Below are 22,089 nucleotides of genomic sequence, written 5' to 3' on the forward strand. Positions count from 1 at the left end.
TTTAGGCTAGTTGTGTGCTTGGATCCATTTGTGTCTCGCACACAGTGTATCGGCAAGTCCCTTGCATTGACACGTGCGATAGACGCACACATCATATTGCTCCTAAGTGCCCAAAACGAAAGAAGAAATTTGGAAATACTATTTTAAAAGACAGTTTTGAGTATGAACTAGTTTACCGCAATGTCCTACAAAAAAGATATTTTTTCCAATTCGACAGTACACATTATATGACTCTGATGAAACCGAATCTTCTATTGAATATTCTGCTGCTGAGTCTACACCAACTGAAGAACCTGATTTCTCATATGACAGTTTAGCCAATGACAGTTTCACCAAAATGTCCAATATGGTAAAAAAGCCTTATCCTTTCCCAAAGTCTGCAAGGTATGATTCTTCCACAATAGAAGTGGCTACTACCAATACTAGTGAAGAATCAGATACATGGTAAAGAAATTCAAGGCCCATGAAGATGAATTTTTCTAAGAAGGAACAACAAAGATATCGGCCACTACCATTGTTTAGAAGTATGGTTGAAAGAACTGATGACATTGTTAATCAACCTGAATGGAAGCAACAAATGAAGCAACGGGATGATTTTATCAACCAACCACCATCGGTAGTACGGCAATCTAAGACTACTGAAAATGCCTCTGCTTCAACTTCTGGTCCAAGACAACCACCAATAGATCATGCAGCTAAATTTATTCAGGTATGTAGTAAAAATGATAAAGCCATTATAGATGCTATCCAAGCAACACATCTAGATTGTAAAGAACTGAGTCAACGCATAACTACAATAGAATCTTAGCTTGCTGCTATTGAATCCAAGGTTGATCAAACCTTTGATGTTGCTACTAATCTCTCTGACATGGTAGCTATGCATCAAGTAACTACTGAGCCTGTAAATGAATGGGTACCTAATCACATTATGAATGCATGTGAGGTGATTCACTTTGATGCCAAATTCAATAGAGCCTTCTATCCAAAAGTTTGGATCAAGTTTCCTCACACACAATCATTCCATGTTGACGCTTTATGGGACTCAGGTTCTGTCATGTCCTACATTAATCAAGCCCTTGTTCCATTGCACTTGATTCAATCCTTACCTTTTGGAATTATGATTTCCTATGCCAATAATACCAAAGGAAGAATACACAGATAGTCTCTTGCGAAATTGTTATAGGAAAAGCTAAGTTTCTGATCACCCTATATCTGCACCCTCACCCAAATAAAGATCTTACACTTGGTGCAAATCTAGTATCTTATGTAACTCATTTCACTATTTTCCTTGATTAATCTATGAAATTTTATGTCAAGACTACAACTTACCAGGTAAGCACAAAATCTAGAGGTGCTCTTCTTCTCGGGGGGATGATTCCTACTCTCACTGATCCTCAAAAGGAAGCACAATTCCAGTAATGGTTCCAAATGGAAAAAAGTAGATACTCTAAGGAATTGGAAAAAATTAGAAGTTGCTAACACAACAAACTAGAGACAATCCACTAGAGTTCTGGGACAGAGAAGAGTATTGGGTTTCACTTCCAGGAAGCCCACCCACTTCTGGATTAAAAGCAACACATCGTGGCATGTCATTGGAAGACACTAAATTATGCAATAAGGAGATTGGTCGGCAACTTAAAGATGGACTTAAATACCCACTCTACACTAGAGCATTGGTTAAGCCTTATGCACTTCAAGCATACCTTTAACAACAAGTAGTAGTTATTAGTTGACTTAAGTCTAGTTGAACTCCATGGTATTGAGACTAAGAGAGAGTGTAGCATAAAAAAGAGTCAGGATTTTAATTTGAATTTCTTTCTATTAATAAGAAGATCATAGATGGATTTTGGTATCTAATAAACCTTAGGGTAGACAATGTAAAACTCATGTCTATTGTTGTGTTTGCATTAAGTGTTCTTGTTCTTTAATTTCAGAACCATTACAGAAAAATGGATTGGCTATATGCTAGCATAAATTGAAGAAAACTATTGAATTACCCATCCAACCTCCTCCAAGACCTTGTCCAAGGAATGAATCACCTCCTTATCACCTACAACTTGCTTTCAAGGACATCAAAAGAGTACTTATCTTGGATCTAGAGGGGTTACTTCTCAAGACAATTGAAATGAAACATGGAGATTCTATGCCATCTTGGGCTCAACACATGCGACTTGTGGAGGATAAAGATGAAGTTTATCATGTGGTGCGACCAGACGCACAAAGTTTTTTGGATTTTTGTCTGAATACTTTGAGCTATGGATATGGAGTTGCTATAACTTAACAAGGGTGCAACGCATCACACAAAAATGTTTTCTTGAGCAGTATACCAAGTTCAAGGTGTTTATGAGTAACAAAAATTGCCAAAATCCAAATATCATGTTAGGATTTACAAGGGTTTATCACAAAAATTTGAGTGATATTTGGAAGATATTTGAGGATTTGGATGCAAACAATACCTTAATTTTTTATGACACTCCATATAGGGTGATGTGGAACATGCCAGGAAAATATCTTATATTTCCAAAGATGTGGAGGCAAACTTCCGAGCAACTTCAAAACTTCTTGCAGAGAACCATAATTCCATGGTTGGTAGGATGGTTGTATGCAAGAGATAAGAGAGTCTATACATACAACACAATTGTAAATCAGTATAGTGATTCTAAGACAAATTATGTCCTTGGTGTGTACTTGTCAACACGAAAGCATTGAATAAATATGGCCATAAGATGCCTTTTTTTATTCTAGTGTGTATCTTTCAACATTTGTATAATTTGATATAGTCTTTTTTATAAAAAAACAAAGGTGTGTCAGTTTTATGAACACTTGAATGGAGTGCACCCTACTCTAAGGGGACTTCAATGTACTATTGGAGTGCATCCTATTGTAAGGGGACTCTGATGTATTGCTAGAGTGCACCCAAATTTTTGGGGACTCGTTTTTTATTTGATTGGGGCCTATGTTGGGTCATATAGTAAAAGAAATTCATTTTTTGTCAATTCATATCGAGGTTGCATTTATTTGTAACTATGAGAGAATTGATGTTTGATGTCAAAATAAAACTTGTAAGTATGGATCAGAGAATTCATGGACTTTAAATATGTGAGAGGGATCTTTTTCTTGGGCAAAAATGTTTGCTTCAAGAATTTTGTCATTACATACTTTATGTGAAAGAGTTTTAGAACCTAAAAGACTTTGAAAACAAAACTATGGAATCTAAGTGCATGTATTCTTGAATGGCTTGAAAGTTGATGTATACATGCATGTCGCCTTGATGAAGATTTAGATCTAACAAGATGCAAAGCTAGAATTCTTGGACGTTACCTTTGTCAATTTGGTAATAACATATTTAACTTTCTTTTATTATGGGTGGAAAATATATTATTATGTGCATTTGGAACCTAATTGCTTGACCTTCAAACCAAGATTCCTATGTTATTTTTTCATATACTTTTTTGTAATGAATTAAGATTGTGGATACAAGGTCCACCACTTGTTCAAGCTAGATCTAAGAAAGTATATATACTGAGTCTTCAAACTAGTAAACCAAGGGAAGAGAGAAGCAGGGTCCATCACTTGTCCAAGCTTATCTCTAGACAACATAGAGAGATGTTAGGTCTACTAATTGTCCAATTTAGTCATGGAGAAATGATAGAAGGTTGATCCACTTGTCCAACCTATCATCTCTAGTAAAATGGGAGGTTTGGCCTTAAGATTCACCATGTAACCAACCTATACTTCATTGTATTATGAAGAGTAGAAAAGAAAAGCTCCACCACTTGTCTAAGGTACTTCCAAAATCAACATGGAGAGAAGCAAGCTTCACCATTTGTCCAAGATAGGTTCCATTAAAACATGGAAAACCTCATATATGTTGTACATGGAAGCTTTTTTCCAAGGTCCACCACTTGTCCAAGCTAGGATCCATTAAAACATGGATAGAAACAAGGCTCCACAACTCGTCCAACCTTTATAGCTGCAAAGTGTACCGGTAGTCTAAACTAGGCATGGGAAAATAATAGAAGGTCCACCACTTATCCAATATATTATCTCTAATAGCATGGGAGGTTTGGTCTCAAGATTTAGGAATTGGCTAACCTGTATTTCATTGTATTATGATGAATTTGGTTTTAAAGTCAACTACTTATCCAAGCTATAAGTTTATATCTTGAATGGTATTCCTTCCCATCACTTAGAAAACCAATGATATGCTGTACATGGGGGGGTTTGTTACAAGGTCCACCACTTGTCCAAGCTAGTTTCATTGAAACATGGATGAAGACAAGCTCCACCATTTGTTAAATCTAGACTCCATTGAAATCTAGAAAATCCATTCTATGTTGTACATGGGGTTTTTGTTTTAAGGTCCAACACTTGTCCAAGCTAAGATCCATTGAAACATGGAGTAGAGAAACACTCCACCACTTTTCCAAGCTAGGAAACATTGATATTAGTTGGCTTAGTTTGAAGATCCACCACGTGTCTAAGCTAACTCTATTGAAACATAGAGAGAAGAAAAGGTCCACCAACTGTTCAAGCTAGGCTCCATTGAAACATGGACAGAAGCAAGCTCCACCATTTCTCCAAGATAGGCTCCATTGAAACATGGAGAGAATCAAAGGTCCACCATTTCTCCAAGTCAAGCTCCATTTGTCCAACCTATAAGGTTATATCTTAAATGGTAATCTTTCTAATCACTTGGAATACCCATGATATGTTTTACATGGGGGTTTTGTTCCAAGGTCCATCACTTGTCCAAGCTAACTCTATTGAAACATAGAGAGAAGCAAAGGTCCACCACTTGTCCAAGCTAGTCTCCATTGAAACAAGGAGAGAAGCAAGCTCCATCATTTCTCCAAGATAGGCTAGCATGGATAAGTGCACCTTGAAACCAACCTTCCTATGAGGCAATAGAGCATATGCTACATATTTTATGTATGCCCCATGCCTCAAATTAAGAAGTTATAGATTAGAAGTGGACCTTGCTTGAATGTCACATGCAATATATTAAGGAAAAATAGCCAAGTGGATTGTATTCCTCAATGGATCCTTGCTTTCACAAGTTGTGAACCTTGAGTCACTTTTACATTAACTTGGACAAGTGGTGGACCTAGAAACCAAGCTCTCCATGTTGAGATAAGTTGTAGGTAGGACATTAGAACATAGACAACAATAATGGATGCAATATACTCGTCTCCTAATAATCCAATTGATTGAAACCATGGTATTTTAGTTGTTTTCATTGTGTATTGTATGTGCATAAAGTGGAATGAGACCTTAAGAAAACTCAAATTTTTGACAAAATCTCTATATTTTGTACATGATATATTGAAAGTTGTCCAACCTGGGAATTGGGATTTTCCCACTTTACCTAATATGGTCTTCAATGCATTTGCTTGCCAGTCTTTTTACGTCAATAATCACTTTGAGCAAAAGAGGGGAAAGAAGCATATTTTCATCAATTATAAGCCGATTAATGATTGGCTTGAACCTCGTAGGTTCCTCTACCACTTAAGGATGATCTTCTTTGAAGGGTCAGGAGCTGTAAGATCTTTTCTAAATTTGATCTCAAAAGTGGTTTTTGGAAATTCAAGATACAAGTAGCTGACAGACATAAGACAAGTTTTGTGGTACCTTAGGTAATGTTTGAATGGAATGTCATGCCAATGGGTATTAGACTTGCCCCTTCTTTATGTTAGAAAAGGATCAAATAAATCTTTGCAGATTGCAGGGAATTTGTGATCTTGTATATTGATGATATCTTAGTCTGTTGTAAAGATATCAATATTCATATTAGGCATCTGCATATGTTCATTAAGAAAATGCAAAACACAGGTCTTGTATTAAGTTTGAAGAAAATTGAGCTTTGCCAGTCTTAGGTGGCATTTCTAGGAGCCAAGATGTATTTGAATGCAGCCTCATGTTCTCAACAAGCTACAAAGTTTCCCTAACATTTTCACCGAAAAGGAGCAGCTAAAGTCTTTTGTTGGCTGCTTACAATGGATAGCTCCCCAGTATCCTCATCTTGCTAAAGATCTGGCAATCTTCAAGGAGCTAGAATGCAGTACACACTTCTTCTGGACTAACCAAATGACAAAAAGAGTCCAACAGATAAAGCAGTTTTTTTGCCAATTGCCACCCCTGCAAGTCCCATCCGATAAATTGTTGGTGGTATATTATGATGCCTCCGAAGAAGCTTGGGGCGGCATTTTATGTGAAGAAACCAAAAGCGGTCCTATCATTTTCCGATGGGCATCCGGACGCTTCAAGGATCCTGAAGCTAAATATCATTCCATCCAAAGAGAGCTACTGGTAGGAGTCAACTCAGTGTTGGCTTTTCTCTTATTTTTAATGGGAGTACCTTTCACACTTCGTAGTGAACTTAAGCAATTCCGAAAATTCTTGGAAGAGAAAAATGCCAGTAAGGTAGGCCACATGCGCATTTTTCAATGGTTCTATAAGCTTAGTCACTTCGACATCTCCTACGAATATGTGCCAGGTCATAAGAATAATATTTCTGATTTGTTATCGCGCATCAAAAAAGGGGAGGAGTAAGGTCTTGAATTTCAACTTCAAATTTTGGTATTGCGAGTATCACAACTTTCTTTTCCTTTATACATCACTATGTAACAGCTGTATTGCACTCACTTTTCCTTTTCCTTTATGGACCACTATGTAACAGCTGTATTGCACTAACCGATAAAGAATTTTTCTACCAGCCCACTAAGTTGTCTCTTAATGACACAGCTGTACTCCACCACCTCAAAATATTGGCACGATCTTTACATGCGTCAATAAATGCTTATCCAACCCCCATGTATATAAGGGAAGGAAACGTTTGTATAAGGGCGTCTTTTTACAAGCCTTCTATAGGAGATCTGAGAAGCTCTTCTGTATTCCTATCACTAGCCTTTGTCTTGTAACCTTGTTCGATCTATGCAAGCAATCTAAGCAACAGTTGTTAATTTTGTCTGGTTCACTTGTGTTTGTGATATTGCTCAGCTGTGTCTATTCTGCAATATTGTTCATCTGTGATACTACTCAGTTGTGTCTGTTCATCTGTGTCCGTCATAAGGTGAGTATGATCCGCATTAGCAAACCGCAATTGCACATCACCAGTACCGACTATGTCACACACATAATTGTTTCCAAGACGGACTACACCTTTCCTTGAAGCATCATACGTAGAAAACCGTTCTCTACATGGAGTAACATGAAATGATGCACCATAATCAATGATCTAGTTTTGAAAGGTAGTAGTGGAACTTGCAACTAAAACATCATAGTCAAGAGATGATAAGAACAACACATCTCCATGTGATTCCATTGTGTTTGCTTCTTCAATCTTCACAAACGAAGCTTTCTGTTCACCTTGTCTGGAACTTCCTTACCTTTAGCTTTCCTTTGCTCTCTCTTCCATTAAAAACAATCCTTTCGTATATGACCTGGCTTATTGCAATGGTAACACTTTATGTCATGATGAGAACAAGATTTGCTTCTTGATTTTCCTCTATCTATAGATTTCTTTCTTGACTGTGATCTACCACGAACATTAAGAGCAGTAGAACCTTTCCCACTGTCATTGTTCTTCATGTTCATCTCTTTAGTCAACAAAGAATTAGCAACCTTCTCCATGGTTAGTTCATTCACTGTAAGACTGTTACTAATTGCTGTACAAAAAGTATCCCAATTTCTGGCAAAGTGGTCAACAAAAACATAGCTTTTAGGCTATCATTAAGAGGAACTTTTTGTGCAATCAATTGACTAAAAATCACATTGAACTTGTTCAACTAATCTAACACCAAACTCCCTTCTTTCATGCGGCAATCAACAAGTTTCTTTATCCAATAGAATTGTGATGCAACACTAATCTGATCATAAAGATTGCACAAATAGTGCCATAATGCATAAGCACCTCCTTTAACATCTTCCACATTGTAGTACACAACCTTAGACACTGATAACTGAATGGTAGACTTAGCTAGCTAATGTATCTCTTCTCATTCTTTCGCATCCATGTTCTTGGGTTTGATACATTAAAACTTTATGGGTTTAACCTTCTTCTTTTGAACCAAGACATTCATGATTTGCTTCCGCCAATAAGAAAAGTTGTTTCTATCAAACTTTTCAATGTTAAGCAAAGTGATATCCAAAGAAGAAGAAGCCATAATGCCACTAAATGGAAAGAATAATCTTGACAAAAATTCAACAGAGTTTCAACTGTAAATTGAGTAAAATCTCAACCAACAAACCCAATAGAAGTACATAAGGAATGAATGGCAAGATAAAGAGATGTTCGAGAAATCACAGCCACGGAATTTATGGGAAAATTTTGGCATAATTTTCCTTGTAAGAGGAACAAAATCTCAAATCCCAAATGACATAAATCAACAGAATAAGCAATATCTGCTAGCATCTCAACAAGAAGAGTCAAGATTCAACGCATCTCTCAATGCATACATATCATGAATATATATGTCGAGGATCTATGTCCACCATCATACATGTCCTATGGAAAGGTCATGATAAGGGGAGCTCCAGCAACCTAGTCCACCTTGCATTGGGTAACCCGACCCCCAACGTTCGGCTTCAAAAACCTCATGCACGAGCCTCACACAAGGCTAAGAAATGACACGACTATAGTCAAGTCTCAAAAATAATTATCTTCCGAACCAAGTCTTAGAAATGACTGGGATTGCCATATTAGCCAAGATGGATCCACAAATGCATACATAGATAGTATCCACAAGACCATGCATCAAAGTAATCAACAATGCACATAAACCAGGTCAAAACCGCAAGATGCACTATCAACCATATATGAGTTCAATAAGCATAATCCGAAAGCATTTGTTTCCTTCAAAAGCTACGCATAACTTATGTTATGAATGTTGAAAATTCTCAAGAAAATCAGCCACGCATTGAACAAATAAAGTATGCAATATGCATCCCACTTCCAACAATTCTTCACAAAAAAAAAAGCAATTGCAACTTCTCGAACACCCTACAGCCAGTCAGCCAATATCTACCAAATTTCTTCTCAAGCTCAAGATTATGGTATTGAGATTAAAGGGGAAGCAATGCCAAGTGATTTGACAGCTTAAGAGAAGGGCAAAACAAAGGTGGTAAGAATAATCTGTTTGTAGAAGAAAGAGGATGATTCGGGAGATATGGTCATGCCTGTAGGTAAGAGGGTTACAAGAGATCATGACATGAGTGATGCAAGTCCCAGCCATAAAAGAGGAAAACGGATTGAAACAGGTACATGTAAAGAATATTCATAATTTGCAGAAACTTCCTTCTGCAAAATTGTAGATATCATTAAGAAGGTCAAGAGTTGGAGGAATGGACCTAAAATGGGTTGTTTTTACAGGTCAAAACATATTTGTAAAAATTTGTTGCTGTCTACCCTAGACTTGCAGGCAGTCTTCCAAATGTGCAACAAAGTTAGTGCTGAATTTCGAAAAACTTTTAACTAGAAAGTTGTAGACCACGACATTTCGGAATTAGGCTGAAAATCAACCTTTTACACATTCAAAATTTTGTTGCAAAACAGTGCTAAAAATTTCACAGCTTCCCCGCAATCCCCACCACAACATTGCAATGATGCAACGCCTTCTCTCCGGCTCTAATACCAATGAGTGTGCAACATGGAAGGGATGCAAGGGCTGAGAGATTAGGGTTTTGAGAGAGGGGAGGGGGAGAGAGAGAGAGAGAGGGAGTTTTGGTGGAGCTTCTCTCACACTATTTGTGAGCTCCTTATTGTTCTATATTATCAATAAGAAAGAATGAGACTAAGGTTAGTGAGCGGTTACTCTGTGATGGGATAGGCCTAATGGGATTTATCCCCAACAGGCTTTTGCTTCTCATTAGATACATATTGTTACCATATACCTGTGGTAGTGATGTGTGTGAACACACTAGGACCGTCGGGGCATTTTTTCCCTCTTTAGGAGGTTTTTTCCCTCGTGCATTGGATATATGCCCATTACTCTAGGGCTATCTATCTTTCCATTTCACACTAAGTAACACACTCTCTATTGTGTGCCTGGAGCTTCCTTCGTCTTCTCCAAGCTGTGTGTGTTTCTCTGCAACCCTAATTCCAACAATTGGTATCAGAGCAGGTTGCATCCTCCCGAGCTTAGTCGCCACAGCTGCTCCAGCACACGCCTTCTCACTTTCTCCGATTTCAGTGAGGTTTGGCGAGCGTTCGCAGGTCGACAAAGAGCTCGTCAACAAAAAAAATTCAATAACCTCATAGAACTTAATTTACTCAGATTTTTTATTCGGGCTCATTTCGGCCTCTGTTTCCACTATAGGCAGGTCTGCACCGGCAATTTTGTCATTTTGTGCAAAATTTTTGTTAGTATTCTTTTCTGCATAACAGGTGCCTTACAGTCTACTACGGTTTGTGCTATATAGCATGTGTTGTTCCCGCTCCATTTCTCCTCTTTTCGGCAATTTTCACATCAGGTGCATCATTTACCATGGCTCACAATAACACAGATGTGTTCAAGATGTTTGCTGATGAGGACAGGTTGGATGGGGACAATTAACCTATCTGGGCTTATATGATGCAACAAGTTTTTGTGTCAAAGGGCGTCTGGAATATTGTGCAAGGCATTGTTGTACCTCCTGGTTTTGAGGATGTAGGCGATGTTGAGGATGTTGCAGGTCTTACTACAAGGATTGCTACTATTAGAGTTGTTTTTCCTACGGCAGAACAAGCTCGTTGGGATGTAAAGGATGCGCAGGCTCATGCATTGATTGCATTGTCTATGAAGCGCACCATTTCTCCTCACATTCGTTTAGCAAAATTTGCAAAACAGGCTTGGGATATTGTAGCAGGTCATTATGCAAGCCGCAATGAGGCTAAAATTGCTTTGTTGCGTAAAGAGTTGGATTCAAAGATTATGCATGAGGAACATGATATGGACACTTTTCTTGCTGGTGTCAAGGATATCAATGAGAAACCTATTTTTATAGGTAAAGTCATTTCAGACAGTTCCCTTGTGCAAACTGTTCTTGATGCCTTATCAGATTTTTGCTAGTACTTGGAGACTTATGACCCAAAGAAATCCAGAAGTTGTCAATTTTGATGCATTATGCACATTGCTAGACAAGAGTCACTTTCCAAAAGAAACAAGACTAGACAGCATGCAATTGAACAGTCTTTTATTGCTTCTCAAAGAAAGGGTGGTAACAGCAATGCATCCACTTCTTATGGTTCCGCTGCGAGTGGCAAAACTTATGTTCCTAATGCTTCTGCTAGCAGCAATTCGTTTGAAAATTCTGGTGATAAGGGCAAAAACAAGATGCGTTGCCATTATTGTAAACCTAATGATCACTTGATCAAGCAGTGGCCTAAGTTGAAGGCCAAAGAGCCTAAGAAGAAAGAGGGTGGTTCCACTGCAAATGTTAGTTCCACTACAAATGCAGCCATTGTTGAGTCTTCTGCGAAAGGAGACTGTGATGCTGATGTTGATGCAGAATGGGTGTTAAGTGTAGAGTGCACTTACAATCCTACTGTCCATGATGCATGCATGTCAGTTGCTGCAGATTCACATGTGTGGTATTTTGATAGTGGTGCTACAAAGCACATTACCTCGCATCGTGAATTGTTCACCTCTCTCGAGTTTGTCCCTCATGGGAATTCAGTCACTTGTGCCAATAAAGCCTCTTATCCGGTTCAGGGAGTTGGAAAGATTGTGCTTATTGCTACTAATGGAAATTCTTTCACACTTGTTGATGCACTTTATGTACCTAGGATCAAGAAGAATCTTTTGTTTGTATTTGCACTTGCTAGACTTGGACTTGTAGTCAAATTTGTGGATGACAGATGTACAATTTATGATCTCAGTTTCGGTGATGAAATCGTTTCATCTGGGCTTTTGTGCCATGGGCTATATAAGCTCACTTTGTATGACAAGTGTGGAAAAATTTTTGCAAATGTAGTTGCAGATTCAAGGGCTATTTCAGATGCAAAAATTTGGCCTGCTCATTTTGGTCATCTGAATTTTGCAAGTTTGCTGCATTTGTAGAAATCTAATATGGTTGCTTCTTTGCCGCCTCTTGAAGCACCTGTCAAACATGTTATTGAAGGCTATATTTTGGGTAAGATGCAGTGTTCGATATTAAGAACAATCACCAAGGAATACCAACAATTGGTCTTACCCTAGATTTGACAATGGCTCTTAGCCTTTGTGGCTCATAGCCCAATAACAAATTAGTGTTCAATCGACAAACCGAGGAAGACTAATTTGGGTGGCGTCTTGGCCACTTTCTAGCTGAGAGTTAGAGCACCTTGGCTCAGGCTGACTCATGAGCAAAACATGTATGAAAAGCTTCTTTGAAAGTTTTCATTATTCATCGAGAGAAATAAGAAAGAGAGAGAAAGAGATAGCATGTTGGGCTGAGGAAGGTTTCTTAACCTATTATAGTGCGTACCCAATCCGTGTGCACACGTGCATCTTATCCTGGGTTGCAGCTTATTCTATAAGCATACAACAATCTGTTTGTATGACGCTCTCATCGAGAGAGGAAACACAAAACAAAATTCAAATCTTGACCCATCTACCTTGTATGGGGTCGTGACTGTACGAAGATGACTTGAATAGGGCACTATGCCTATGAATTAAGTCCATGTTTTAGGTTCTTTTTCGTGTTATTGTGCACTGATAGCAACCAAAAATCATGTCAAACAATCTAGAACTTATCTTTTCCTTGACATAGTGTCTGGTGTTATAGCGAAATCGTAAACCAAAAAGTGATGGAGTTCATTTCACATGGCTAGCAGGCCGTGCATGCAGAGTGGTAAAACCTTGGAGAGAGTGATGGCATCAAAGGTGAGAGCCCAAAAACATAAGTGCCTTGCACCAACTAGATTGGTAGGGATTTTGTGAGGTGATATCTCTATTATGGAAGTTCCCAGGGCATCACATTGGTATCAGAGCAAGGTGGAGAAGACGAGGAAGTGTGGAGTCATGGAGGAGGAGAAGGCATGGAGCTCTCTCTCCCTCTAGGCATGGATCTCTCTCTTTCTCCCTATCTCTCGGAATCTCTAGTTCTCTCCGATTTGGAGGATAGGGTCGAGCAGGAATTTGCATGTTTGCATGGGGCATGCAAGCAAGAGGTCGAAGAAGAAGGAAAAATCCCTTAACTGGCAGAATCAGAAGCTATGGGAATGAGCCCTTGAGGTGGGAGCCCTGCTCAACCTACCAGGATGAGGGAAGACGAGGCTGCCCTGGCCTGCGGTGCTGTATTCATTTCTTCAACAACACCTTCTTGCAGCGTGTGGCGTCAGGTAACGGATGAGGCTGAAGCACAGTCGTCGCCATCACTGAGCAGGCAGGGGTGCATGCACACTCTGTGCATGCCTCGTATACTAGATGTGGCCATGCATTTACTGTAATTTTGAAGACTTTCAGCACATCTGCAATTTGTGGATCGGCTCAATCATCTCAATTGTCATGGATCTCTCTTGACATGCGGACTTTGGCAAGGCTACAACAAGCTCTTATGCACTTAAGCAATGCTTGTTGTTCAGCAAGGCATATCAACAAGGCTATGAAAAGCTTGGCATGCATAGTCATGCAACCTGCCAAAGGTCGACAACACGAGAGTCGGGATCACACTGACTAAGTTCCATCGGGATGTCAGAATCAGTAATCAAGTTTCCTTTCACGTTTTAAACTCTGAATTTATGAAATCTTGCAGATCTCTTCGCACTCTTAGCATGGCAAGCAAGGGTTGCCTCTATTTCCGCAAGTTTTTGGGTTTAGGCAAAGTGCTTTAAATGCTTACATCCTAGCATACCGCTTGCCAAGGTCAACCATGGGCACATTCAAGCATAGCCAGCAAGATTATAAATATTATCATGCATGGCATGTAATAACCAGTAGTGGGGCCGGTTTGATGAAAAAGCATAACAAGTCATCATTGTTTTGGAATCTCAAGGAGATCGACATGGTTGCTAATTGACTAAAAGTTGAGAAGAATACATCAATTAAAAATTCTTTTTTGTAATTCTCAAGATGCTGTGATATTTGACATCTCATTTCGTTGAAAGCGTTCAACACGGTCGATTCACTTTTGCCATTATGTTAACAAACGCATCTGTTTGCTATGAGCATAGAAGTACTTATGTGCAACACGACTTCCATAATTGACAAATTTTGTATTGCGAATTCCCACGTTTGGCACATGCTATGAGCATATAAACTCAAAGTGGATTTGACTATTCTTACATGATATTTCATTACGTGCTAGAAGAGCGTAAATGATACCTGAGGGTGTATATGATACATGCGACAACTCTCTCTCTCTCTCTCTCTTGTGTAGTAGACTTGGCTAAGGAGCCAAATTCGAATGAATTTTTCATGCCATGGCCATGTGACGAGTTGTCATCCTTGGCAAAGGGCGAACCCAGCAAGCCAACCACGGCCCGATTTCATGCAGGTCAAAGCCCGCCTCTCATCCCACCCTAAGCGGCTCTGCACACGGTCGTCATCGACCCCGACTCCTCCGTCCTCCAAGGGACCGCTCCTGCGACCTGTGTCTGTGGAACTCTGAGAGAGAGAGAGAGAGAGAGAGAGAGAGAGAGAGAGAGAGTAACTTCCTAACATAACTCATCAACCAAAGTTAAGTCCTTGACTTGTTTTCCAATTTCAGCAGTAAACAACCCCACCATCACTAGTGTTCAAGGTTGAGAACTTGATTTATACATGAAGAGACTACACCTAGTCGCAAACATGCTTTAACTTATGGTAAGTAAACTCCAAGTAGAGCAATAAATTCTTCCTAATTGGATCACTTGGTGCTAACGTATGCACTTTGCAAATCCTTCAGCACAAGATTACACTTTGTAATCTGTCTATCCCCTTGGATAACTGACAGTGCTGAGGTGTTTTCCCCACGATTTACAGACAGTCCTCCAGATGGCCCATAAACGGGGATCACAATATCATACAACATTGCTGAGCAAACAACAATGTCCTGATGAATAACCATCTTGGTTAACGTGAAAAAACCACAAGCACCCAAACCGAGCCATGACCTCTATTGGTGATTGGTAGATCCAAAAGTAAGCTCAGAGAGATACTGCACATAGATTGCAAAATCCTTCATAACCAACGGATGTGATGAATATGCCTGCTTCTCCAAATCAGCCTTTGCTAAACACTAGGGCCCATAACACCTAATGTGCATGCATTTAGCAAAAAACAGATTTGAACCTATATATCCATGATTAGCTTTGCCAATACGTATGGTGAATGTGATGCTCGTAGCACACATTAAAGAGGAATATATATAGTTCAAAAAAGAAAATAAATACTGTTGGGCTGCAATCATTTGCAAGCCTTGCTAAAACGCTTGAACCATAATAGAAGGTGAAACATTAATCACTTCTAGGGACAAACAATGAAACTTTTTCATTAACAACTTATAGCCTTTCTATATGCATAAAAAACCACCTGTAATGTTGTTTAACAGTACTTGTAACTGAACAAGTCATTCTAAGTATCCGACAATTTTTGGCCACCGAAATTGCTCCTGATACGGCGTGCTAAAAATGGTCTAGAAAATAGATTTGACTAGCACCTAGGGACTTTGTCGTGACACATACTTGAAATAATGGCTCCATTGTCAGTCCAAAGATTCATATTCTCCACATGTGGAATATGTCTCATGTAAGGATGTTTAAAAAAGAACATCCTTCAAGTACAAGATGTACTTGTGTGTGGAGGTAACTCTAAACAGTACGTGACAAGAGTGAGAGGGACCCTCATTCATTGCTCCACACTGGCTAAACCGAACTCCTTGAGTCCCTAGACCATGTTGTATCCCATGTGACAACATGTACCAAATTGAATCCGACAAGTGGATTCATAATAGCATAAAATACATTTGACACTACGGCCCAAAATACTTGTTCCGACATGCACTTGGCATGGCCCTGGGGATTGAACTGAAATTTCAGTTACCCGTATTCAAATGCACACGAGCACGTCTCCCACTTGTGAAAAAACCAATAAACATTGCATTGGAAACCCTAGGTGTTGCCTCAGCAATCCAAACCCGTTGGGTAGAATCTACGTAATCAAACCCTTTGGTAAGACCCTTTGTAGAAACTTCTCAACTAGCAGGTAACGATAACCAACATAGTTAATCGTGTACAGAATGATGATAATCAACTTGAAAAGTTGAATTTTTCCACTACCACGTGGTAGATTGTGGAATTCTTTCCTTGAAAGTATAACGGGAATAGATCAAACTATGATCCTCAATGCCTATGGGGTGATTTAGTAAGCATCCAAATAATGCATCCATAGCCACTCGTATTGCTATAGAGAGAGCAGAAGATCCACACGAGTGTAAAGCGTAGCTCTTATGGACAGCCATGTTGTCGCAACAATTTGTTGCATCTAGAATGCGTGGTAGAGATCAACTGAGTTGAGTTTATGGTTATCAAAATCTCAACTCGATTGTCGCACTGAAAACATGTCGTGCAAAAATGACACCCTAAACATCCGTAATGACAAGACTCTTGCTTGTCCATTAGCATCATTGTGTACTTCACTGGGTAGGTCTATTCGACCTTAAGAACAATCACCCAAGGAATGCCAACAGCTGGGTTGTACCCAAGATCTAACAATGACTCTTAGCGAGTGTGTGTTGCTCATAGCCCTTATGGCAATTTAGGTCTATTCGACCTTAAGAACAATCACCCAAGGAATGCCAACAGTTGGGTCGTACCCAAGATCTAACAATGACTCTTAGCAAGTGTGTGTGGCTCATAGCCCTTATGGCAATTAGTGCTCAATCGATGAAATGATGAAGACTAATGTAGAGGGAGTCTTGCCCAATTTCTAGCTCAGATTTTTAGCACCTTGGCTCATGCTGACTTGCGAGTAAAACATGTATCAAAAGATTCTTAAAAAGTTTTCTTTATTCTTTGAGAGAAATAAGAAAGATAGAGAGAGGATGCTGGGTTGAGGAACTTTCCTTAAGTGACGACTTTGAATATGTTGTGCCCATGCTCGTGTGCATCTTATGCGTAGCGTGCAACTTATCATATAAGCGTGCCACAGTTTTCTGCTATGACTCTCTCATTGAGAGAGGTAACGGAAAAACACAAACAAGTCATAGACTGACCCACCTACCATGTATGTGGTTGTGACGACACTAGTGTGACCTAATGAGAGCACTTTGCCTTTGAATTGAGTCCTTGATTTAGGTACTTTTTAGTGTCCTTGACAAAGTGCCTGGTGTTGTAGCGGAAGCATGTTTCAGGAGGCGGTAGAATTGAATCACCTAGCTAGCATGCCATGCATACATAAACTTAAGCCCTTGGCAAAAGTGATGGCCTCAAACGTGAGAGCGAAAACCATAAATGCCTTGCATAGTTTAAACTAGTAGGGATTTTGTGAGTTGAGATTCCCTATTTCTCCAGTTTCCCGTACTTGTGTGCCCATGCCCTTGATGCCAAGTCATTGGGCAGTACCTTGGCACAAGGAAGGAGCCTTGCTTCATATAAAATTGTCAAAGCACCTTGCTTTGCACAAAAGCAATAGTTTCCAATCAAAGATGTAAAGATGGAAAAATGAGAAGATTGTAAAATTGGCTAACCTGGTCGTTGCTGTAACCAGTTGGCCCGATATTTTGTGGAAGAAAACTCGCTTAAAAATGGCGCATAGCCATATCTGCTGCACGAGTGGGAGCTGTCGTATGTACAGATACGTCCCTTGTATCATATACACATGTCTGTCACGTAATGAAATAACCTGCTGGCATATTGTCAAGTCCATCCCAATTTTGTATTCTCATAGCATAGGCTGAACATGGAAGTCTTGTCTTTGCATGATACTTTTTAGTAGACCCACTTTGGATGCTACCATGCCTCAAAGCTATAGATACTCTTGCTCATAGACAAATGTCATAGTAAATGAAAGTAGAGCTTGTTGAGCGGTCACAAATAATCGAACTTGTCGAATTGTACAATGTATTGAAAAAGAAAAAATCAAAAATAAAATTTCTTGCAAAGTATGTACCTTGTACATGCTGGGCTTGATTACGGAGACGAAGCCTTGCTCCAGTGTTGTTGAGAAAACAAGCCCTAACAATTTGCGTGACAGCTTCTTGAAATGGTCGTTAATGGCTGGTCCTGTCGAGCACCTGCTGCCTCCTTCATCAAGATTAGCAACAAACCGTGCCGATCTCCATGAGATTCTCCAGCATTACCATGCCCTAACCTTTGTCAGGCATGGACAGAAGCCTTGCTATGAAAGGAGATCATTTATTACTCAAGCCTTGCTTGATTTTGGTCGTCAAACTAGTCATTGGTTTTCAAACAACCAAATTTTGCTAAACAAAACCCTCGGCATGATCCAACCGTGCGGGGTTTTCATGCCTTGGATAAGCCATGCCTGCAAGCAAATTTGATAACAACACGGTTTGCACAAGCCTTTCTCGTGTCTTGATGCAACATGTTCTTGAGGAAAACAAAGTGATATTGAAATCTTTTATTTACCTCCTATTCTTTACCTGCTAAATGCCTTTGAGCAATTTGTTGTACCGGCCACAGTGCCTGCGTTTTCGAGCATCCTTGAACCTTCATACCGAAAGTGCTCCATATCAAAAGATATGGCTTTAGCGTTGGCAAGTTTTTGGATGTCCTTGAGCTTGTTGGTAGCCTTGCATGCCGTCTCGGGGGATTCACTATGTGTAAAACTACCATATCACGTGCGTTCAAGACATGTTTGTAAAACCCCTTATATGTGAATTTTTTAAAGAATATAATGTACCCTTTTCTTCTAAAATCTATAAGTTTTTTTCAAATTTGAAACAATAATGCCCTTCTGTATATATATTTCTGTAAGTTTCAAGAACTTTAAATACTCTTATGTTGAACTCACGTGATAGGTTACATTTTCATTAGGTGACCTCCCCTGGCATGCCGTGCCGTTCATGTCTCTCATAGCTGTAGATACTCCTCATGGTCCTTTCCATTAACCATGCTAGACTTAGACAAGGAATTTCACCGCTTGATGGACCCTAGTCGTCGGACCCTTGTCATGGGCGTCAACATCCATGGCAATATACATATCCAATGTGGCAAATCTAGGTTTTGGATTGAGCTTCATCTTTGCTTTGTTGATATTGGCCTTGTACTTGCCAAGATTTCCAAACAAACCGATGCCATGCATGGCTATCGTAAATAATCATGGTGCTTTTTTTTTGCAGGCTTTACAAACTGTACTATGGCTGTGATCATAATGCCGTGAACATGCCTTGCAGAGGCCTTGTATGCGGCTCGGATTGTTGCGACTACTGCCACCATGGGAAAAAAGGCTTACAATAGAGTAGGGGGGCCCAAAATAGGGTGCCCAACTCAGAAATCACAAAAATTATGTGAAAACACTTCTGCAGTCATGGTGGAAAGACTGCGCAGAGCCGATTTGGAGTTATGATAGGTGCTGCAGGGTTTTTCACGCCATGGCCATGTGATAAGTTGTTGTCCTTGGCACAGGGGGAACCCAGCAAGCCAATCGCAGCCCGGTTCCATGCAGCTCAAGCCCCCCTTCCGTCCTGCCCTGAGAGGCTCTACACACGGTCGTCATCGACCCCGACTCCTCCGTCCTCCAAGCGACCACTCATGCGACCTATGTCCGTGGAACTCAGAGAGAGAGAGAGAGAGAGAGAGAGAGAGAGAGAGAGAGAGAGAGAGAGAGAGAGAGAGAGAGAGAGAGAGAGAGAGAGAGAGGGAGAGAGAGAGAGAGAGAGAGAGAGAGAGAGAGAGAGAGATACATGCGAGAGAGTAACACCATGCATGAGACCTTGCTTCCATGCCCTCCACCCTCCTTCTCCTTCCTCCCCCTTGAGCTCTAATACCAATGAAAGGCATAGGGAACTGGAACATGCTCATCACCACCCAGCCATGTCCTACATAGACCATTGGCCTGCTAAATATAGGGACCCCCTTGACTGCGTGCCCGTCCTGGCCCTTGGTCATGCCTGGTCCTACCCTTGGCATGACAGTATGTACAATCTCTCTCTCTCTCATGCTTCTCTCTCTTCCATGCTCATGTTCAAGTGGGTGCCCACTTGAACATGAGCATGAGAGAGAGAGAGAGAGAGAGATGCTGCAAAAGAGACTTTCTTGCTTGCATCTCATTTTGTCTTTTATATTAGAGTCAAGTCTCTCTATGGGCTAGAATACTATTAAGACTAAGTGCTAGATTTTCTTATGTTCCAGTCCCACTCCAATTTTGCAAAGGAGTTTTCACCCTACTCTTTCTAAGTATAGAGGAAGCAATAACATAAGGTGGTGACCTTTTCTTCAAATACCACTAGTCCATAGTGAGACTTGGCTCTTAGAAAATGGTTTGAATAATGGAATAGCTCTCTCTCTCTCTCTTGCTCTATCTCTCTCTCTCTCTCATGCTCATGTTCAAATGGGTGCTAGAGCCCACTTGAACATGGGCATCTCTCTCTCTCTCTCTCTCTCTCTCTCTCTCTCTCTCTCTCATGCTCATGTTCAAATGGGTGCTAGCACCCATTTGAACATGACCATGAGCATGAGAGAGAGAGAGAGAGAGAGAGAATAACCAGGTATCAAACTGAAGATGTACAAGGAAGGTGAGTAGTGTAAGCAAGGGGTTGGGATGTTCGTGCTATCTACCTCCGCATAGGCTTATGCCCTACACAAATGCAAATACTATTTCCTTGCAGGAAGATGCAACTCAAGCTCAACTACCCCTTTCCATGGAGGAGGAAAATGAAGCCAATTGCAGAGAAATTTTTTGAGTTCTAGATGTTCTCAAGGAAAAAAGAGATATGCCTTTTGGTTGACAATAAGTATTGATGATACTATTGAAAAGGAAGGAAGAAAGCAATATAATGTTGAGAATGAATGTGGATGCTCTCAAAAAGAGATGGCAGCTACTCTTGTGGATGCATATAAAGGAAGAATTCCTTCTTATTGGAATGTTTTGCGAGAGCTTACCAAAAAAATGGCTAACTAGCCCAGCCTTGAGGATGAATCAAAAGCTTCGAGTGATCCAACTTGGTCACCGTATGCCAGAACTACAGACACTGACGTCGATCCAGGGGTAGTAGCTCAAAAAGGGAAGGTTGATTTTGATGCAACAATAGAAATTAAACCTAGAACAAAATCAAATGAGCCAGATGTACCTCCAGTAGTATGATAGAATGCTATAGAGTAGTCAACAAGGGAAAAGATCTAGAAATAAGAGATCTCTTGAATGAAAACTTTTTTATCAAGAGGCTAACGAAAGGTGTGCAACAACAAATGCTTAAAAGGTCGGAGGATAATATTGAATGGATGTGGAGGATGTTTTGAGAATTCAACAATCTCAAAGTAATCAAACATCAATTGTTTAAAATTTTTGGAGTGAGGTGATGGTTTGCTCCAGTACCTTGTAAGGTCTCTGACCCGATCACAAGAGCACCCTTGTACCACGAAATGAATACAATAGAATAAGTTACTATTTTTAGCAGTTTTCGAGATTCTGTCAGTGCCATGATGTTTAGAATGTTATAAAGCTTCAAAATGTGAATTAAAATAATTTTTGTGAAAAATTTCCAAAAATAGTAAGTTTTTGGTCACCCGAACCGTCCAGTCTCGACCGTCTCGAAAAACTGCACCCGTACCCCGAATTTGAAAAAAAATGCATTTTCGGACCCCGGGGGCTGCTAAATATGGCAGGTACTCGGCCAGTACGCCTTAGTTAGAGCTTCATATGGCAATTTACGGCATCAAAATCCGATTCGTATGACCCGTTTTAGCCTAGAACCAAATTTCCTAAAAATTGTCCGGGGAGGCACCGGGGGCCCGGGACTGTGTGGGAACAGGTCCCAGGCCACTCCAGATCAGCTTTAGCAGCTAGGGGGCGCCCTCTTGCTTTGTGGGAGTCTTGGGAAAGCTGCCAAGCCTGCAACTCAGTCTCAGAACCAGTTAACCAAGCCAACCTGACACTTGGTGGGCAGAGAACTGGACTTGCCATGCTTAACTAAAGAAGCTCCCAGATGCATTTAGCAACCCAGATCGATTTTCAGCCTGTAGGAGCCTAT

The 22,089-nt window shown here is 40.2% G+C and overlaps 1 pseudogene; it reads left to right on the forward strand.

Annotated features, from left to right (window-relative positions):
• The first annotated feature begins 526 nt into the window (after positions 1-526).
• LOC147436352 (ycf3-interacting protein 1, chloroplastic-like) lies at positions 527-21,203 on the forward strand (annotated as a pseudogene).
• The last annotated feature ends 886 nt before the right edge of the window (positions 21,204-22,089 follow it).

This window comes from Adiantum capillus-veneris, chromosome 18 (genome assembly GCF_014529385.1).
Source record: "Adiantum capillus-veneris isolate H3 chromosome 18, ASM1452938v2, whole genome shotgun sequence".
Classification (NCBI taxonomy): Eukaryota; Viridiplantae; Streptophyta; class Polypodiopsida; order Polypodiales; family Pteridaceae; genus Adiantum; species Adiantum capillus-veneris.